Genomic DNA, 15,160 nt, shown 5'->3' with positions numbered 1-15,160 from the left:
ACTTTAATGCCAGGACGGCCAACTCCCAAACGGTATTTTATGATACCTCGGAGGAGATGCTTAGAGAGATGGATATATCAGAGATGGGGCTTGACAAACACTCACAGGATAGAGAGTACACAGAGTATGGGAGATATCTCATAGAGATGGCGACTACGCATGGTCTGGCCATACTTAATGGTCTAGAGATTTTTCCTTCATCTGGGGGATTCACATGCTTTCCACACAGACATGGGGCCAGTACAGTAGACTATGTCATGACTTCACCGAGCTTCATCTCTAATATTCAGGATTTCAGTGTGGGCCCTAGGCCTGCTTAAGTAGCAGTGGACCATGCTCTCTTGACTTTTTCAGTCTCTTTCCAGTATAGTGTCTCTCAGACACCACGGAGGATTGCACACACACGGTATACTTTTACACCAGTGACGGATTCAGTTTATGTGGAAGAGATTTACAGACGGATGTGGGCAGCCGAGCCTGTATATACAGTGGAGGAGATCACCACTTTATTGACAGAGATCTTGCATGGGGCAGCAGCAGAGGCATACCCACACACTCAACCAGATCAGAGAAGACGTTCTGGGAACATGCCTTAGAATAGTTGGTATGATGAGGAATGCAGAGAGATGAGAGTTCAGATTCAGAGCGAGCTTATACTTGGAGTCATTACATATAGACAGTCTCGGATTGCTCTTCGGCGTTTAGTGCGACCGAAGAAGCGGACCTTTTTAGCCCAGATGGAACGTGATTTGTATCAGCTCTTTTTGAGTCGAGATTCAGGTGAGGCCTGGCGTCTCTTCCGTGAGCACCAGTGATTACCTCTCCCGAGACTTGGGGTCAGTATGCAGCATCATTATATATAGTACCCGGGCAACCACCATTACCGGACCCTCTAGGGCCATGTCCAGCCACTAGTACCTTCTTTACCACTGAGATGGTGAAAAACGCCATTGACACGATGAGGACTAGGAGAGCATATGATCATGATGGTTTGGTGGCAGAGCACTTGATACATGCTAGAGATTTACTGTCAGAGGTTCTTGCACGGTTGTTTAACCGTGTCATGTGCGAGGGACTACCCGAGTCCTGGAGATTATCTACTATTGTACCTCTCTTCAAGGCAGGGGACCCCACAGTGCCAGGGAACTACCGTACTATTATGATAGGGCACACATTGGCACGGTTGTATGCATCCATTCTTGAACAGCAACTGAGTAAATGGGCGGAAAATCAGGGCATACGAGCAGCAGGACAGGCTGGATTCAGGAGGGGTTTCTCCACTTTGGACCATATTCTTACACTCAGAGCCATTATTGAGGAGGGTCGGGCTCATGGGAGACGGATGTATTGCTGCTTTGTGGACTTCCGCAAAGCATTTGACACGGTGCCGAGGGCCAGATTGATGCACAGGCTACTGAAGTTGGGAGTACCCACGGAGATCATATGGGGGATCATGGCTTTATACGGCTCAGTGACTGGCCAGGTACGCACTCCTGAGGGGATTTCTGACATTGTTCATTCCACTATTGGAGTGAAACAGGGGTGTCCTTTGTCCCCTACACTTTTTGGTATGTATGTAGATGAGGTCTCTGACAACATTGACAGAGAGGGTGACAGAGGCGCTCAGCTAGCAGGGACATGGATCCCTTTATTATTATATGCTGATGATATTGTGTTGATATCAGAGTCGCCAGAGGGCATGCAGAGACATTTGGATGCATTGCACAACTTTGCAGAGGATAGTGGACTATCTGTGAACCTTGGTAAAACCAAGGTTATGGTGTTTAACACCACACCATAGTGGGTCAAGAGATCGGCACCTGCATTCGTATATGGTCAAGACTCAAGACACTGTGGAGTACACAGATGAATATACATATCTGGGGGTGGTATTCACAGGACCGAGGTTTACTCTGAGGAGAGTAGCAGAGACTAGACTGTCCAGAGCCTATGCGGCATTGGGAGGGCTAGAGAGGATGTGTTCGCAGGTTCAGTTTCAAGAACCACGAACAAAGTTATGGCTCTTTGATACTTTGGTTGCTTCAGCTATGCTCTATGGGGTCCAAGTGTGGGGACCATCTGTGAATCATGACAGTTGGAGGAACATGGAGAGACCCTTGGTATTTATGATATCCCGGATGATTAGAGCCAAGGCCTCCGTACCCGATGCGATTATTCGAGCGGAGGTAGTCGCCCCTCCTATAGAGATTAAGGCTCTTACCAGATCAGTGTCCTTTATGCACAGTCTATGGGATACACATAGAGGCAGATATACCAGATTGGCTCTTGAGTCCTCTAGACAGTTAGCGATGCATCATGTTGGTATGCGCAGATGACCTCATGGTTTCAGAGGCATGGTCTCAGCATGGATAGATTGCCTCCTTTTCAGTATTCCCTAGATGCACCCTCCCTGCCAGTCACACGGACGGAGATCAATAGACTCATTCGGCAGGATCTAATACAGTTGGACACCAGGAGGACATGGGTAGAGCCGATGCAGGAGTTGGGCACGAAGATGGCTTTTTACAAAGAGCACCTTCTCCAACTTTCGGGAGATGGGTTTGTGACTCGTCCGAGCTACATGGACACTCATCTGTCTCATGGTCTGCGATGTGCTATTGGTCAGATTCGCACATCCTCACACCAGCTGGAGACTGAGACGGGTAGATTCAGAGGGATACCGCCGGAGTCTAGGATATGTCAACTATGCGGTAGAGAGCCAGAGACAGAGCTACACTACATATGCCACTGCACTGTGTATTATGAGATACGAGGGCGCTTCCATTGCTTATTCAGGGAGGGTTTTGGACCCCTAGATAGAGTCATGAGGTATCAGGATCAGAGATGCCTTGGCTTATATCTACTTGAGCTACACCGACATAGAGATAGTCTGTTGAGGAGACATGGGGCACGACAGTCGCAGAGACAGATCACAGACTTCTTTGGATCGAGGGAGCCAAGAGACCAACCACCAGCCCAGGGTTGTACCCGCATTCATACGAGAGGCACCCTCATTGACAGGGCGACTGAGCTCTGGAGATCGAGACGACCACGACCGAGACACAGGAGCACACTCCATCGACGCAGACTCCAACAGAGGATCATAGGCATTCTAGCACGACACCCAGATTGTCGTTGAGGACCTATTTTACATTTTCACATTTCACATTTCACACTCATTTTCAGTTTTCATTTTTACTTTCAGTTCTTTTTGTACTTGTACTTCAGATGACGTATTAGATTCACCACTTTGTATCTGATGGTCTCATAGGTCATTTTGGCCTTTTGAAGACGTTAATATATCATTTCATTTCATTTCTCTCTCTCTCTCTCTCTCTCTCTCTCTCTCTCTCTCTCTCTCTCTCTCTCTCTCTCTCTCTCTCTCTCTCTCTCTCTCTCTCTCTCTAAAGAAGAGCTGAAACCACTACTACAGATCATCAGGAAAGATGAACAAGCAAGGTATATGTGGGTGAGAATGAGAGCCGAGACAGGTAGATTTCTATATATCGCTATATGCTACTTCCCTCCAAGTACATCAGTCTACTCCTCACCTAAAGGACAGTCCCCTTTCTCCATATTGAGTAATGACATATGGGAGTTTTCTAGAGATGGAGACATCGTTCTCTTACGAGACTTTAATGCTAGAACGGCCAACTCTCAAGCAGTATTCTATGATACCTCTGAGGAAATGCTCAGAGAAGTGGATTTATCACAGAGGGGGCTTACTAGAAACTCACAGGATAAAGAACACACTGAATATGGTAGACATCTCATGGAGATGGCAACTACACATGGTTTAGCCATACTTAATGGTCTAGAGAATTTCCCTTTATCTGGGGGATTCACATGCTTCCCGCACAGGCATGGGGCCAGCACAGTGGATTATGTCATGACTTCACCAAGCTTTCTTTCTAGTATCGAGGACTTTAAGGTGGGACCCAGACCAGTTGGAATTGCAGTGGATCATGCTCTCTTGACCTTATCAATCTCCTTCCAATACAATGCCTCTCAAGTACCAAGGAAGAAGACACACACAAGATATACTTTCACACCAGAGACTGATTCAGTCTATGTGGCAAAGATCTATAATAGGATGTGGGCAACCGAGCCAGTATATACTGTAGAGGAGATTACTTCTCAGTTAACAGAGATACTACATGGAGCAGCACAAGAGGCATACCCACATACTCAACCTGATCCAAAGAGAGGATCTAGGAACATGCCTCAGAACAGTTGGTATGATGAGGAATGCAGAGAGACGAGAACCCAGGTACAAAAAGAGCTTACACTTGGGATCATCACATATAAGCAGTCTCGGATTGCTCTTCGGCGTATAGTACGTCGCAAGAAAAGGGCATTTTTAGCCAAACTGGAGAAGGATTTATATCAGCTTTTCTTGAGTCAGGACTCACATGAGGCCTGGCGCTTATTTCACGAGCACTCACCGCCTCCGAGGATTACTTCTCCTGAGATTTGGGGTCAATATGTAACATCATTATATATGGTATCTGGATAGCCTCCACTACCAGATCCGCTAGAGCCATGCCCTGCTACTAGTACTTTCTTTACTACGGAAATGGTGGAAAAAGCCATTGATAAGATGAAGACAAGAAGAGCATATGATCATGAGGGTCTAGTAGCAGAACATTTGATTCATGCAAGGGATCTACTTTCAGAAGTCCTTGCTCGTCTGTTTAATCAGGTCATGTGTGAAGGATTACCTGAATCTTGGAAATTATCTACTATCGTACCTATTTTCAAGTCAAGGGATCCTATGATACCCGGGAACTACCGTACCATTATGGTGGGTCACACATTGACCCGACTGTACGCATACATTCTGGAACAAAAACTGAGTAGATGGGCAGAGAATGAGGGCATAAGGGCAACAGGACAAGCTGGATTCAGGAGGGGTTATTCCACTCTAGATCATATTCTTACGCTCAGAGCCATTATTGAGGAAGGAAGAGCAAGCGGGAGAAGGATGTATTGTTGCTTTGTGGATTTTCGGAAAGCTTTTGATAGAGTACCAAGGGCCAGATTGATGCGCAGGATGCAAGAGTTAGGGGTCCCCAAAGAGATTATCTGGGGGATCATGGCCTTATATGGATCAGTAACTGGTTATATACGTACTCCATAAGGGGATTCCGACATTGTTCATTCCACCCTTGGAGTAAAGCAGGGATGCCCATTGTCCCCTACTTTATTTGGTATGTATATAGATGAGGTATCAGATTACATTGATAGAGAGGGTGACAGAGGTGCTCAACTTGCAGGGTCATGGATCCCTTTGTTGTTGTATGCAGATGATATTGTATTGATAGCAGAATCACCAGATGGAATGAAGAGGCAGTTAGATGCATTACATAAATTCGCGGAGGACAGCGGACTGTCGGTGAATTTGGGTAAAACCAAAGTTATGGTGTTTAACACCACACCGCAGTGGGTTACGAGATCAGCACCTACATTTGCATATGGCCAGGATACAGTAGAGTACACAGATGCATACACATACCTTGGTGTGGTATTTGCAGGACCGAAGTTTACTCTTAAGAAAGCAGCAGAGGCTAGATTGTCCAGAGCCTCTGCGGCCTTGGGAGGGTTGGAGAGGATGTGTTCACAAGTGCAATTTCAGGAACCACGAACAAAACTTTGGCTCTTTGATACTGTGGTGGCTTCGGCTATGCTCTATGGGGTCCAGATTTGGGGACCATCTGTGGATCAGGATAATTGGAAGCCAATGGAGAGACCTTTGGTATCTATGATTTCCCGAATGATTAGAGCTAAGGCCTCCGTACCACACGGGATTATCCGAGCGGAACTAGCTGCCCCTCCGATAGAAATTGAAGCTCTTACCAAATCAGTGTCCTTTATACATGGTTTGTGGGATACAAATAATTGCCGCTATACTAGATTGGCCCTCGAATCCTCTCGACAGTTAGCAATCAAAGGGGATACATCATGCTGGTATGTGCAACTGTCTTCGTGGTTTCAGAGACACGGGTTCAGTATGGAAAGATTACCCCCCTACCAATACTCTCTTGAGGCTCCATCACTGGCAATTACACGAACGGACATTAATAAAATCATCCGTCAGGATCTTATACAGTTGGATACTAAGAGGACATGGGTAGACCCTACACAAGAATTGGGCACGAAGATGGCCGACTACAAAGAAAACTTCCTACAGCTATCTGAAGATGGATTTGTGACTCGCCCGAGATACATGGATACCCACCTGTCTCATGGTTTGAGATGTGCTATTGGTCAGATTCGTACATCCTCACACCAGCTGGAAATTGAATTTGGAAGATTTAGGGGAATCCCACCTGAGAGCAGAATTTGCAAGTTATGCGGAATGGAGCCGGAGACAGAATTACACTACATATGCCATTGCACCGTATACTATGAGATACGTGGGCATTTCCATTGCCTATTTAAAGAAGGCTTTGGACCTCTAGATAAAGTCATGCAATACCAAGATCAAAGATGCTTAGGCTTGTACCTACTGGAAATACATCGGCACAGGGATAATCTAATGAGAAGACAAAGAGCACTACAGCCTCAGAGACAAATCACAGATTTCTTCGGATCGAGAGAAGCAGGAGGGGAAGGAGAAGCAAGAGACCAGCAACCAGCACAAAGGAGTACCCACATCCATACCAAAGGCACCCTCATTGACAGGGCGATTGAGCTTAGGAAATCGAGACGACCACGACCGAGATGCAGAAGCACACTTCACCGGAGGAGACTACAACAAAGGATTAGAAGCATTCTAGCCAGACACCCAGAATGCTCCTAAGAAGTTTATTCAATACTTTGTATTTAGTTTTTCACATTTATTTTCACACTTTCACACTTTTCACACTTAGTACTTTAGTACTAAGACTTTGTAACAGATTCACCACTTTTGTATCAGTTTGGTCTCATAGGTCATTCTGGCCTTTTTGAAGACGTTAATATAACATTTCATTTCATTTCTCTCTCTCTTTCTCTCTCTCTCTCTCTCTCTCTCTCTCTCTCTCTCTCTCTCTCTCTCTCTCTCTCTCTCTCTGGAAAAAGTCAGGGCTGTATATTACTGAGTACAATATAATCCGCAGTGGATGCCAAAATAGCCTATCACGTGGGGTGTACAAGCTGAATGTAAGGAGGAGAGCCACTATAGTGACAACTCGACTAGAACAATCTCATGGTGGTCGGTGTGACGAGTGGAGGAGAAACCACCGAGGAGGGGCATAATGCCACGTAATCTGGCCACCTGTAAGTGTGAAGAAGAGTGGGGATAGTGCCCAATGCCGAAGAAAGGCAAATCGGCGAGCCTCGGCTGCTCGAAATGTACCTAAGGAAGAATCCCACTGCCAAATCAGGGTGTGAATGATGTCCAGCCAAATGGCAGTGAGGGTATCCTGAAGGAGTTGTGGAGCAGCATTTAGAATGTGGAGACAACCAGCTCTCCAAACATTCCATAGTGTAATACTAGTGATGACTGAAAAAACTTCATCACGTGTTTGAGAATCCCCCTGCCAAGCAATCTGTGGTAGCATAGCCAAAGTCCCTCGCCAATAACCAGCCGAGGTGAGCATAAAGGATGGATCTATGTCTGAGCCCTCGTAGAAAAGAGGGGGGCCGAGCATCGGCATCAACCATTAGACAGATCCCCAAGTAAGAAATCCATGCTGAACACCTGCTCTGCTAAGTAGAAAGCAAACTGCAAGACACACTACATGGGAAGCTGAGCATGACCAAAGACAGTGTGCAGGTGACTCAAGTAGTCGCAAAGGACAGCAAGTACATAACGGATCATGACCCATAGTAGCTAGCCAAGTCCCAACTGGAAGTCCCGCATGTGCAATCATCCACATGAAAAAAGAAATACGACGAGCCGCATGTATACCCAGATGGCGGACCAAAACTGCTGCAGATAGGCATGGGAGAGGCCTGAATGTAACCAAAAACGCATACGAGTGGGCTGCTCTGGCTGCTGTCTCATCAATGCTAACCGTCCAATCCTGACAGTGTACTCAAAGAAGGATACAGGTGCACCGGTGGGGTCAGAGTGAGGCCAATGCCACTCGCCTGGGTCCCAATAAAGCTGAGATAGGGCACGACCCTCCCACACCCAAAGACTCCAAAGTGCAGCATTAGCGGAAGCGAAACGGGGGTCAACACAACGACGCTTCCTGCGGGAGCCAACTACTCTGATGGCCTCCCATCGAGCTCCGGGAAGGGCAAGGTGCGGAGAGGTGGCATCATATGTCAATCTAGCATGAATCCCCTGAGACTGGTCAGTATCAACTGTGAATAGCATGGTGTCTAAACGAGCTAATAAGAGAGTGCTTTGAGCAAAGAGGCCTTCCCAGCCACTATGGGGAGGCATCTGAACCGTGCCTCTCGTGACTGCATCCCACTGTGAAGGAACGGCGGAATCAATCTCAAGCAGTCTGTCTGTCACCCCGCAACCAATGTCATAATGTTCTGCCACAAAATCAGCATCCAGCATACGTGTCTCATGAAACAACCGCATAGAGGCAACAGGGCCAGTGTCCCAGGCAGCCCAATCAATGTGAGTCCTCTCTCCAAGCTGACGGGGTGGATCAACCGAAGAATCAAGAACTGCAGCATTCCAAATGAGAGGCTGGCGCTCAATCTCCTCACGACATGAGGGAGGTGAGCGTATGATAGCCCGTCGCATGGAAACCCAAATCTGAAGGAGTGATCGGTGGATGAAGGGTGAGAGGGAGGCAGTGGACAAGGGGGCATCAGTAAAGAGAAAACGATACCCTGTCTGCCAAGTATGACCATCTCTAGTGCCGAGTCGTGGAGTCACTGCGCAAAGAGCGGCCTGAAGAAGCATCTTCGAAGGTTCTTGGTTCTTGTCCGGGAAAAAGACCGCGAACAATAAGCTTGGTAAGAAGGGCGCGGCTCTGTAACTCTGGATCAATAATGCCAAGGCCTCCCTCTGACCTAGGACGAATAATCGTGGACCAACGAACTCAAGCACGGATATCAGTAGTCCCATCTGTGCCACTCCATAAAAAGTTCCGCACTAAGCAGCGGAGCAGAGCTATCACACCAGAATGTAACATCCAACAAGAAGCCGTATACCATACTGTAGCCAGAATGACCTGGTTGGCGACCAATGCACGGCCAGCCAACGACAGATGACGTGAAGACCAATGGCATAGCTTCCTGCGAATAGACTGTAGTACGGGTGCAAACTGCTGCTGTGAGGTAACATCGAATCCAACCTGAAAGCCCAGATATCTGTATGTCTGACCCAATCGCAGCCATGTGAAACCATCAGCTACCCCCCAAGTAGGTATGTCATCACTGCCAACCAGTAACCCATAGGATTTATGCAAATTAATGCGTGCGCCACTAGCAATGCAAAAAACCTCTAGGGCCTCCCGCATGGCATCAAGAGCAGCTAGCAAATAGCGTAACATGAGCATAGTGTCATCAGCAAACTCCTGATCGATAAGGTCTGGAGCTGTAGGTACTGGCATGGTCAAGCCACAAAATGCATGACTCTGAGCACGAAGAAAGTCGGACATAGTCTCTCCTACAAACAGATACAGATATGCTGCTAGAGGACATCCCTGACGGACAGATCGAAAAAGCTCAAAACTGTGACTGACACGGCCACCAATAGTAATAGCACTGCTGGCAGTCCTGAAGAGAGCGGAAATGCCTGAGATCCATCTCGAAGGGAAACCCATCCTGGCTAAAGTTCCTTCAAGAAAGTCCAACTCAACACGATCGTATGCTTTCTCGAAGTCAAGGATGAAAAAAGCGAGACGCTCAGAAGATGATCTGGCCCACTCTACTGCCTCATAAAAAGTGAAGATATTATCCAGGATGCATCGATCCATGACAAAGCCTGTCTGAGAAGTATGAATAATATCTGGTAAGAACGGCCGCAAGCGATGGCTGATCATTAACGCTAATATCTTATAGACCGAAGGGAGTAGAGTAATAGGTCTCCACTTTCGGAGTTGAGTGGTGTCACCCCCCTTTGGAATAAGAGATATGAGACCTAAACAAAGATCCGGATGCATATATCCTGATGCAAAGATGTCCTGACAACCGCGAAGCAGTGGTATATGCAATACATCCCAATATGTCAAAAAGAAAGCTCTAGTGAGGCCATCCTCTCTTGGACAGGAGGATGGAGCAAGACTCTCTATAGCAGCATGGAGCTCTGCAAGTGTGGAGGGTGCCAACAAGATCTCTGCCATAGTGTCTGTACAACGGTGTCGCGTGTGATGCCAGGTCTGCTCACGGGCAAGTAAAACCTCAGTAGTGCACACATCAGCAGTGAACAATGTCACAAAATAATCTCCAGACATATCAAGTATAACATCAGGATGCATATGTAGTGTCCCCTGAGCATCGCACAAAGTCCGAAGGGTGATGCCAGGAGGGTGCTCTTTATGCGCAGCAAAGAAGTCTTTATTCATTCGATCAACTTTAGCTATCCAATGAGATATTGAAGCATGATGAGTGGACTCAGACCTAGCCTCTCTCTCTCTCTCTCTCTCTCTCTCTCTCTCTCTCTCTCTCTCTCTCTCTCTCTCTCTCTCTCTCTCTCTCTCTCTCTCTCTCTCTCTCTCTCTCTCTCTCTCTCTCTTTGTGGACTTCCGCAAAGCTTTTGACACAGTACCCAAAGCTAGATTGATGCGCAGATTACAGGAAATGGGAGTACCCACAGAGCTCATTTGGGGGATCATGGCATTGTACAGATCAGTAGTAGGGCATGTACGCACCCCGGAGGGACTTTCTACACCGGTCCACTCCACTATTGGGGTGAAGCAAGGCTGCCCGCTCTCTCCTACTCTTTTCGGTATGTATCTGGATGAGGTTTCCGACTACATTGAGAGCGATGGGGATAGAGGTGCACAGTTGGCAGGGACATGGATTCCACTTTTGTTATATGCTGATGATATAGTGTTGATCTCCGAATCCCCAGAGGGAATGCAACGTCAATTTGATGCTTTGCATACATTTGCCCACGAACGTGGTTTGTCTGTCAACCTTGGTAAAACCAAGGTTATGGTGTTTAATACCACCCCACAGTGGATCGGGAGGTCAGCACCTACATTCACATACGGCCAGGAGACTGTGGAGTACACAGTTGCTTACACTTACCTTGGAGTGGTTTTTAGCGGACCTGCATTCTCACTCACAAGAGCAGCAGAGACCAGACTGACTAGAGCCCACGCAGCATTGGGTAGATTGGAGATGACGTGTTCGCAGGTTCACTTTCAGGAGCCCCGGACGAAGCTTTGGCTCTTTGACACTTTGGTGGCTTCAGCATTGCTCTATGGAGCTGAGATATGGGGACCTTCATTGGATCACCCGGGGAGGCCGGGTCGCACAGACGGATGGGGGAACATGGAGAAACCTCTCGTCTCTATGATCTCGCGGCTCATTAGAGCCAAGGCATCAGTACCACGGGCCATTATCCAAGCAGAGCTAGCGGCCCCTCCACTAGTGGTGGAGGCGCTCACCAAATCAGTCTCCTTTATAAACCGCACATGGGAACTTCCTAGAGACAGATATGCTCGCATAGCACTTGAGTCCTCTCGACAGTTAGCCATACAAGGAGATACAACATGCTGGTATGGGGAGATGACATCATGGTTTCAGGCGCATGGGTTCAGTATAGACAGGCTGCCACCATTCCAGTACTCATTGGATGCACCATCTCTCACTCTTACACAGTCAGAGATCACTAAGCTCATCCGCCAAGACCTGACCCAGCTAGACACCAGGAGGACATGGATACAACCAGTACAGGAATTGGGCACGAAGATGGCTTTCTGCAGAGACCACCTTCTCCAGCTTACGGAAGATGGTTTTGTGACGAGACCTAGATACATGGATACCCACTTGTCTCATGGGATACGATGTGCTATTGGCCAGTTATGCACATCTTCTCACCAGCTGCGGATTGAGACTGGGAGATACAGCGGAGTACCAGCAGAAGCCAGGACATGCCCCTTGTGTGACATGGAACCTGAGACAGAGCTGCATTATACATGCCGTTGCCCCGTCTACTACGAGATACGAGGCCGCTTCCATTGCTTGTTCACAGACGGTTTTGGACCACTCTCAAGAGTCATGGGATACGAAGATGCCTGGGTCTGTTCTTGCTCGAGCTGCGCAAACACAGAGATAGCCTGATGAATGGCGAGGCTAGCCAGTCTCAAAGACGAATCACAGACTTCTTCAGAGCAGACACGGGACAGCCGCAAGAACCACTCCCACAGCAGAGCTCCCCCTCGTCCCACACCAGAGGCACACTGATCGACCGAGCGATTGAACTGGGGAAATCCAGGCGCCCACGATTGCGGAGGACTACACAGCATCAACGGAGGCTACATCAGAAGATTTGGAGCACGCTGGCCAGGCATGCACGACGCCCGGTCAGACTACTAACCATGGAGGAAATTAATGAGATTCGCCAACGACCAATGCTAGATCTCTTGTGATTCAGCTATCCCAACAAGCCGCCCATTTCTTTGCTTAGTTTTTTGCTTAGTTCACATCGACCAATCTAGGATCCCATAGTATATATCTTTGTTTTGTACTGTGGCTTTGTTATTTTGTTACTCTGACTTTGTATCAGATCCACCACCTTGTAACTTTCTGATCTCATAGGTCACTATAGCCTTTTGAAGACGTTAATATAACATTTCATTTCATTTCATTTCTCTCTCTCTCTCTCTCTCTCTCTCTCTCTCTCTCTCTCTCTCTCTCTCTCTCTCATGGGTCTCTCACTGTTTTTAGGGTTTCGCCACTTCTTCTTTGCTGTTTTTAGGGTTTCGAAACTGTCTTTTGGCTTTTTTTAGAATTTCGTCACTATTTTTTTGTTGTTTCAGGGTTTTGAAACTCTCTTTTTCCTGTTTTTTAGGGTTTAGTTGCTGTTTTTAGGGTTTCAAATCTATGATTTGCTGTTTTTTAAGGTTTCATAAGCGTTTCTTGCTGTTTTTTTTAAATCCTTACATTTTTATTTTATTTTTTAAGCTCTCTTCTTCTTCTTCTCCCTCTCTCTCTCTCAATCATGGGAAGCGTCGAAGAAGTGCCAACGGCTTCCTCCTCGTGTAAGAAGACGCATCCGTCGCCGGCCGCCCACAAAGTCTCTTTCATGCGGACAGGGAAAAGGATGTCGGCAATAGAGAAGGAAATGAGAGAATGGAGAAACGAAGTTGAAGAGTGGAGGAAGGAGAGGAGCACTATTCTTCAAAGATGGACAAAAGAAAGAGATGGCATGTGTAGGAGGATCGCTTCGCTCGAGGAGAAAGTGGTCATCCAAGATTCCATCATCCGAAATCTACAAGGAAAAAGTGGGCAGCTCGAAGAAGGCGAAATTCAACCATCCATGATGGAAGAATAGAATACCACGAGAGAAGAAATACGAGTTATCAAGGAAGGTGAGGAGAAGAAGTCATGGGCCGCGGTCATCTCCACAACACAAAAGAAAGTACAAGAGGCCGAAAAATGGATTGAGGTTGCCAAGAAAGGGAAAGGTAAGGAAGCTCCTTGTACACCCACTCTTATTAACATGACCCTCGAAGAGGAACAAAGAAGGAGAATGCGGGCTCTACATGTGAGGGTAACCGGCCTCAAGGACATAAACAATGTGGAAAAAGACGTCACCAGCTTCACATCCATGATGGGGGTGGACAAGCCTTCACACACAAAGGCATGGAGAGTGGGCAAGCAGAGTGATGGCCCAGGAGAATCTTCGAAAGAGAGAGCTCTCATACTATGCTTCCCCTCCTTGGAAGAGAAGAAGGAATTCTTGAGAAAGAGGCCTACTCTCAAGAAGCCAGGTATTTTTCTCGGTGATGATCTCACTCTCCCACAGCTTGCGCATATGAGAGAGGTAATGCCAGAGATCGGCGGCAAGGGAGAAGGGAAAGATGGTCTTTACAGAGATGGTCGGGTGGTGATTGTAGAGCGGCGCTCTACATGACGGTGTGAGACCTATGGGACCACACTGAAGATGGCTACTTGGAATTGTAATGGATCTATGAGTTTAGACGTTGGTGCCTTTGAGGACAGTTTCAGAGAGAGACGTTGTTTTCTTCTCAGAGACTCATCAAGTCCGGGAGACAGCTTATGCCACATGTGGTGGGATACAGATGGGAGACAGCCCGCAGGACAATCGCGAGATATGAGCATCGGAGTAGAGGTTCAGAAGGAGTAGCAGTGCTATTTAGGGAGGAGTTACAGCCACTACTACATATTGTACGAAGAGATTATCATGCTAGATACATGTGGGTGAGGCTGAGAGCTGAAACATGCCGATTTTTATACATTGCCATATGTTACTTCCGTCCCAGTACGTCAGTAAATGCTGCATCCAGAGGACAGTCGCCTTTCTCTATACTAGATGATGATATATGGGAGTTCTCTAGGGATGGTGATATCATCCTCCTAGGGGACTTCAATGCCCAAACAGGCAACTCTCAGACAGTCTTCTACGCCACTTCAGATGAGATGCTTAGAGAGCTGAATGTGGGTGAGTTGGGGCTTGACAAATGCTCACATGACAGAGAGCAGATTGAGAATGGGAGATACCTCACGGAGATGACAATTGCACATGGGTTAGCCATACTTAATGGCTTACAGTGATTTCCTAGAGCAGCCGGTTTCACATGCTTTCCACACAGACACGGGGCCAGTACAGTGGACTATGTTATGGCACAGCCGAGCTTTATTCTTGGTATTCACGATTTCGTAGTGGGAGCCAGACCCGTGGGCGTAGCAGTGGATCATGCACTTTTGACATTTTCTGTTTCATTTCAGTATGGCACAGCCCAGACATTAGGAGGTAGGTCACATACCCGTTATACATTTACACCAGAGACTGACTCAGTTTATACAGCGGAGATCTATAGCCGTCTATGCACAGCTGATGTTGGCCTCTCAGTGGAGGAGTGCACTGTTGGGGTATAAAGCCCAATGTGGTCGCCCAGGTAAGTGGGCGGGCCGCCAGGTATGTACACATATTCTTTTGTAAAAACCTAATAAGAACTAACTATGCTCTACACATTACAGTAGAGCGAGTTCACCATATCATCGTGCTCTTCTTCTCGCACTCTCTCTCGCGTCGCACTTCCGCTCGTACTCCTTCAACTGGTATCAGAGC

At 47.3% G+C, this 15,160-nt stretch overlaps 1 protein-coding gene and 1 pseudogene across 4 annotated transcripts in view; one reads left to right on the top strand and one right to left on the bottom strand.

The window, feature by feature from the left end:
* Positions 1-15,160, bottom strand: part of LOC147443509 (uncharacterized) — a 191,602-nt gene that overhangs the window by 107,290 nt on the left and 69,152 nt on the right. The gene's annotated exons all lie outside the window — the stretch shown is intronic.
* LOC147443511 (uncharacterized) lies at positions 13,151-13,981 on the top strand (annotated as a pseudogene).

This window comes from Adiantum capillus-veneris, chromosome 13 (assembly GCF_014529385.1).
Source record: "Adiantum capillus-veneris isolate H3 chromosome 13, ASM1452938v2, whole genome shotgun sequence".
NCBI classification, from domain to species: domain Eukaryota; kingdom Viridiplantae; phylum Streptophyta; class Polypodiopsida; order Polypodiales; family Pteridaceae; genus Adiantum; species Adiantum capillus-veneris.
This window is presented reverse-complemented; position numbering and strand designations above follow the sequence as displayed.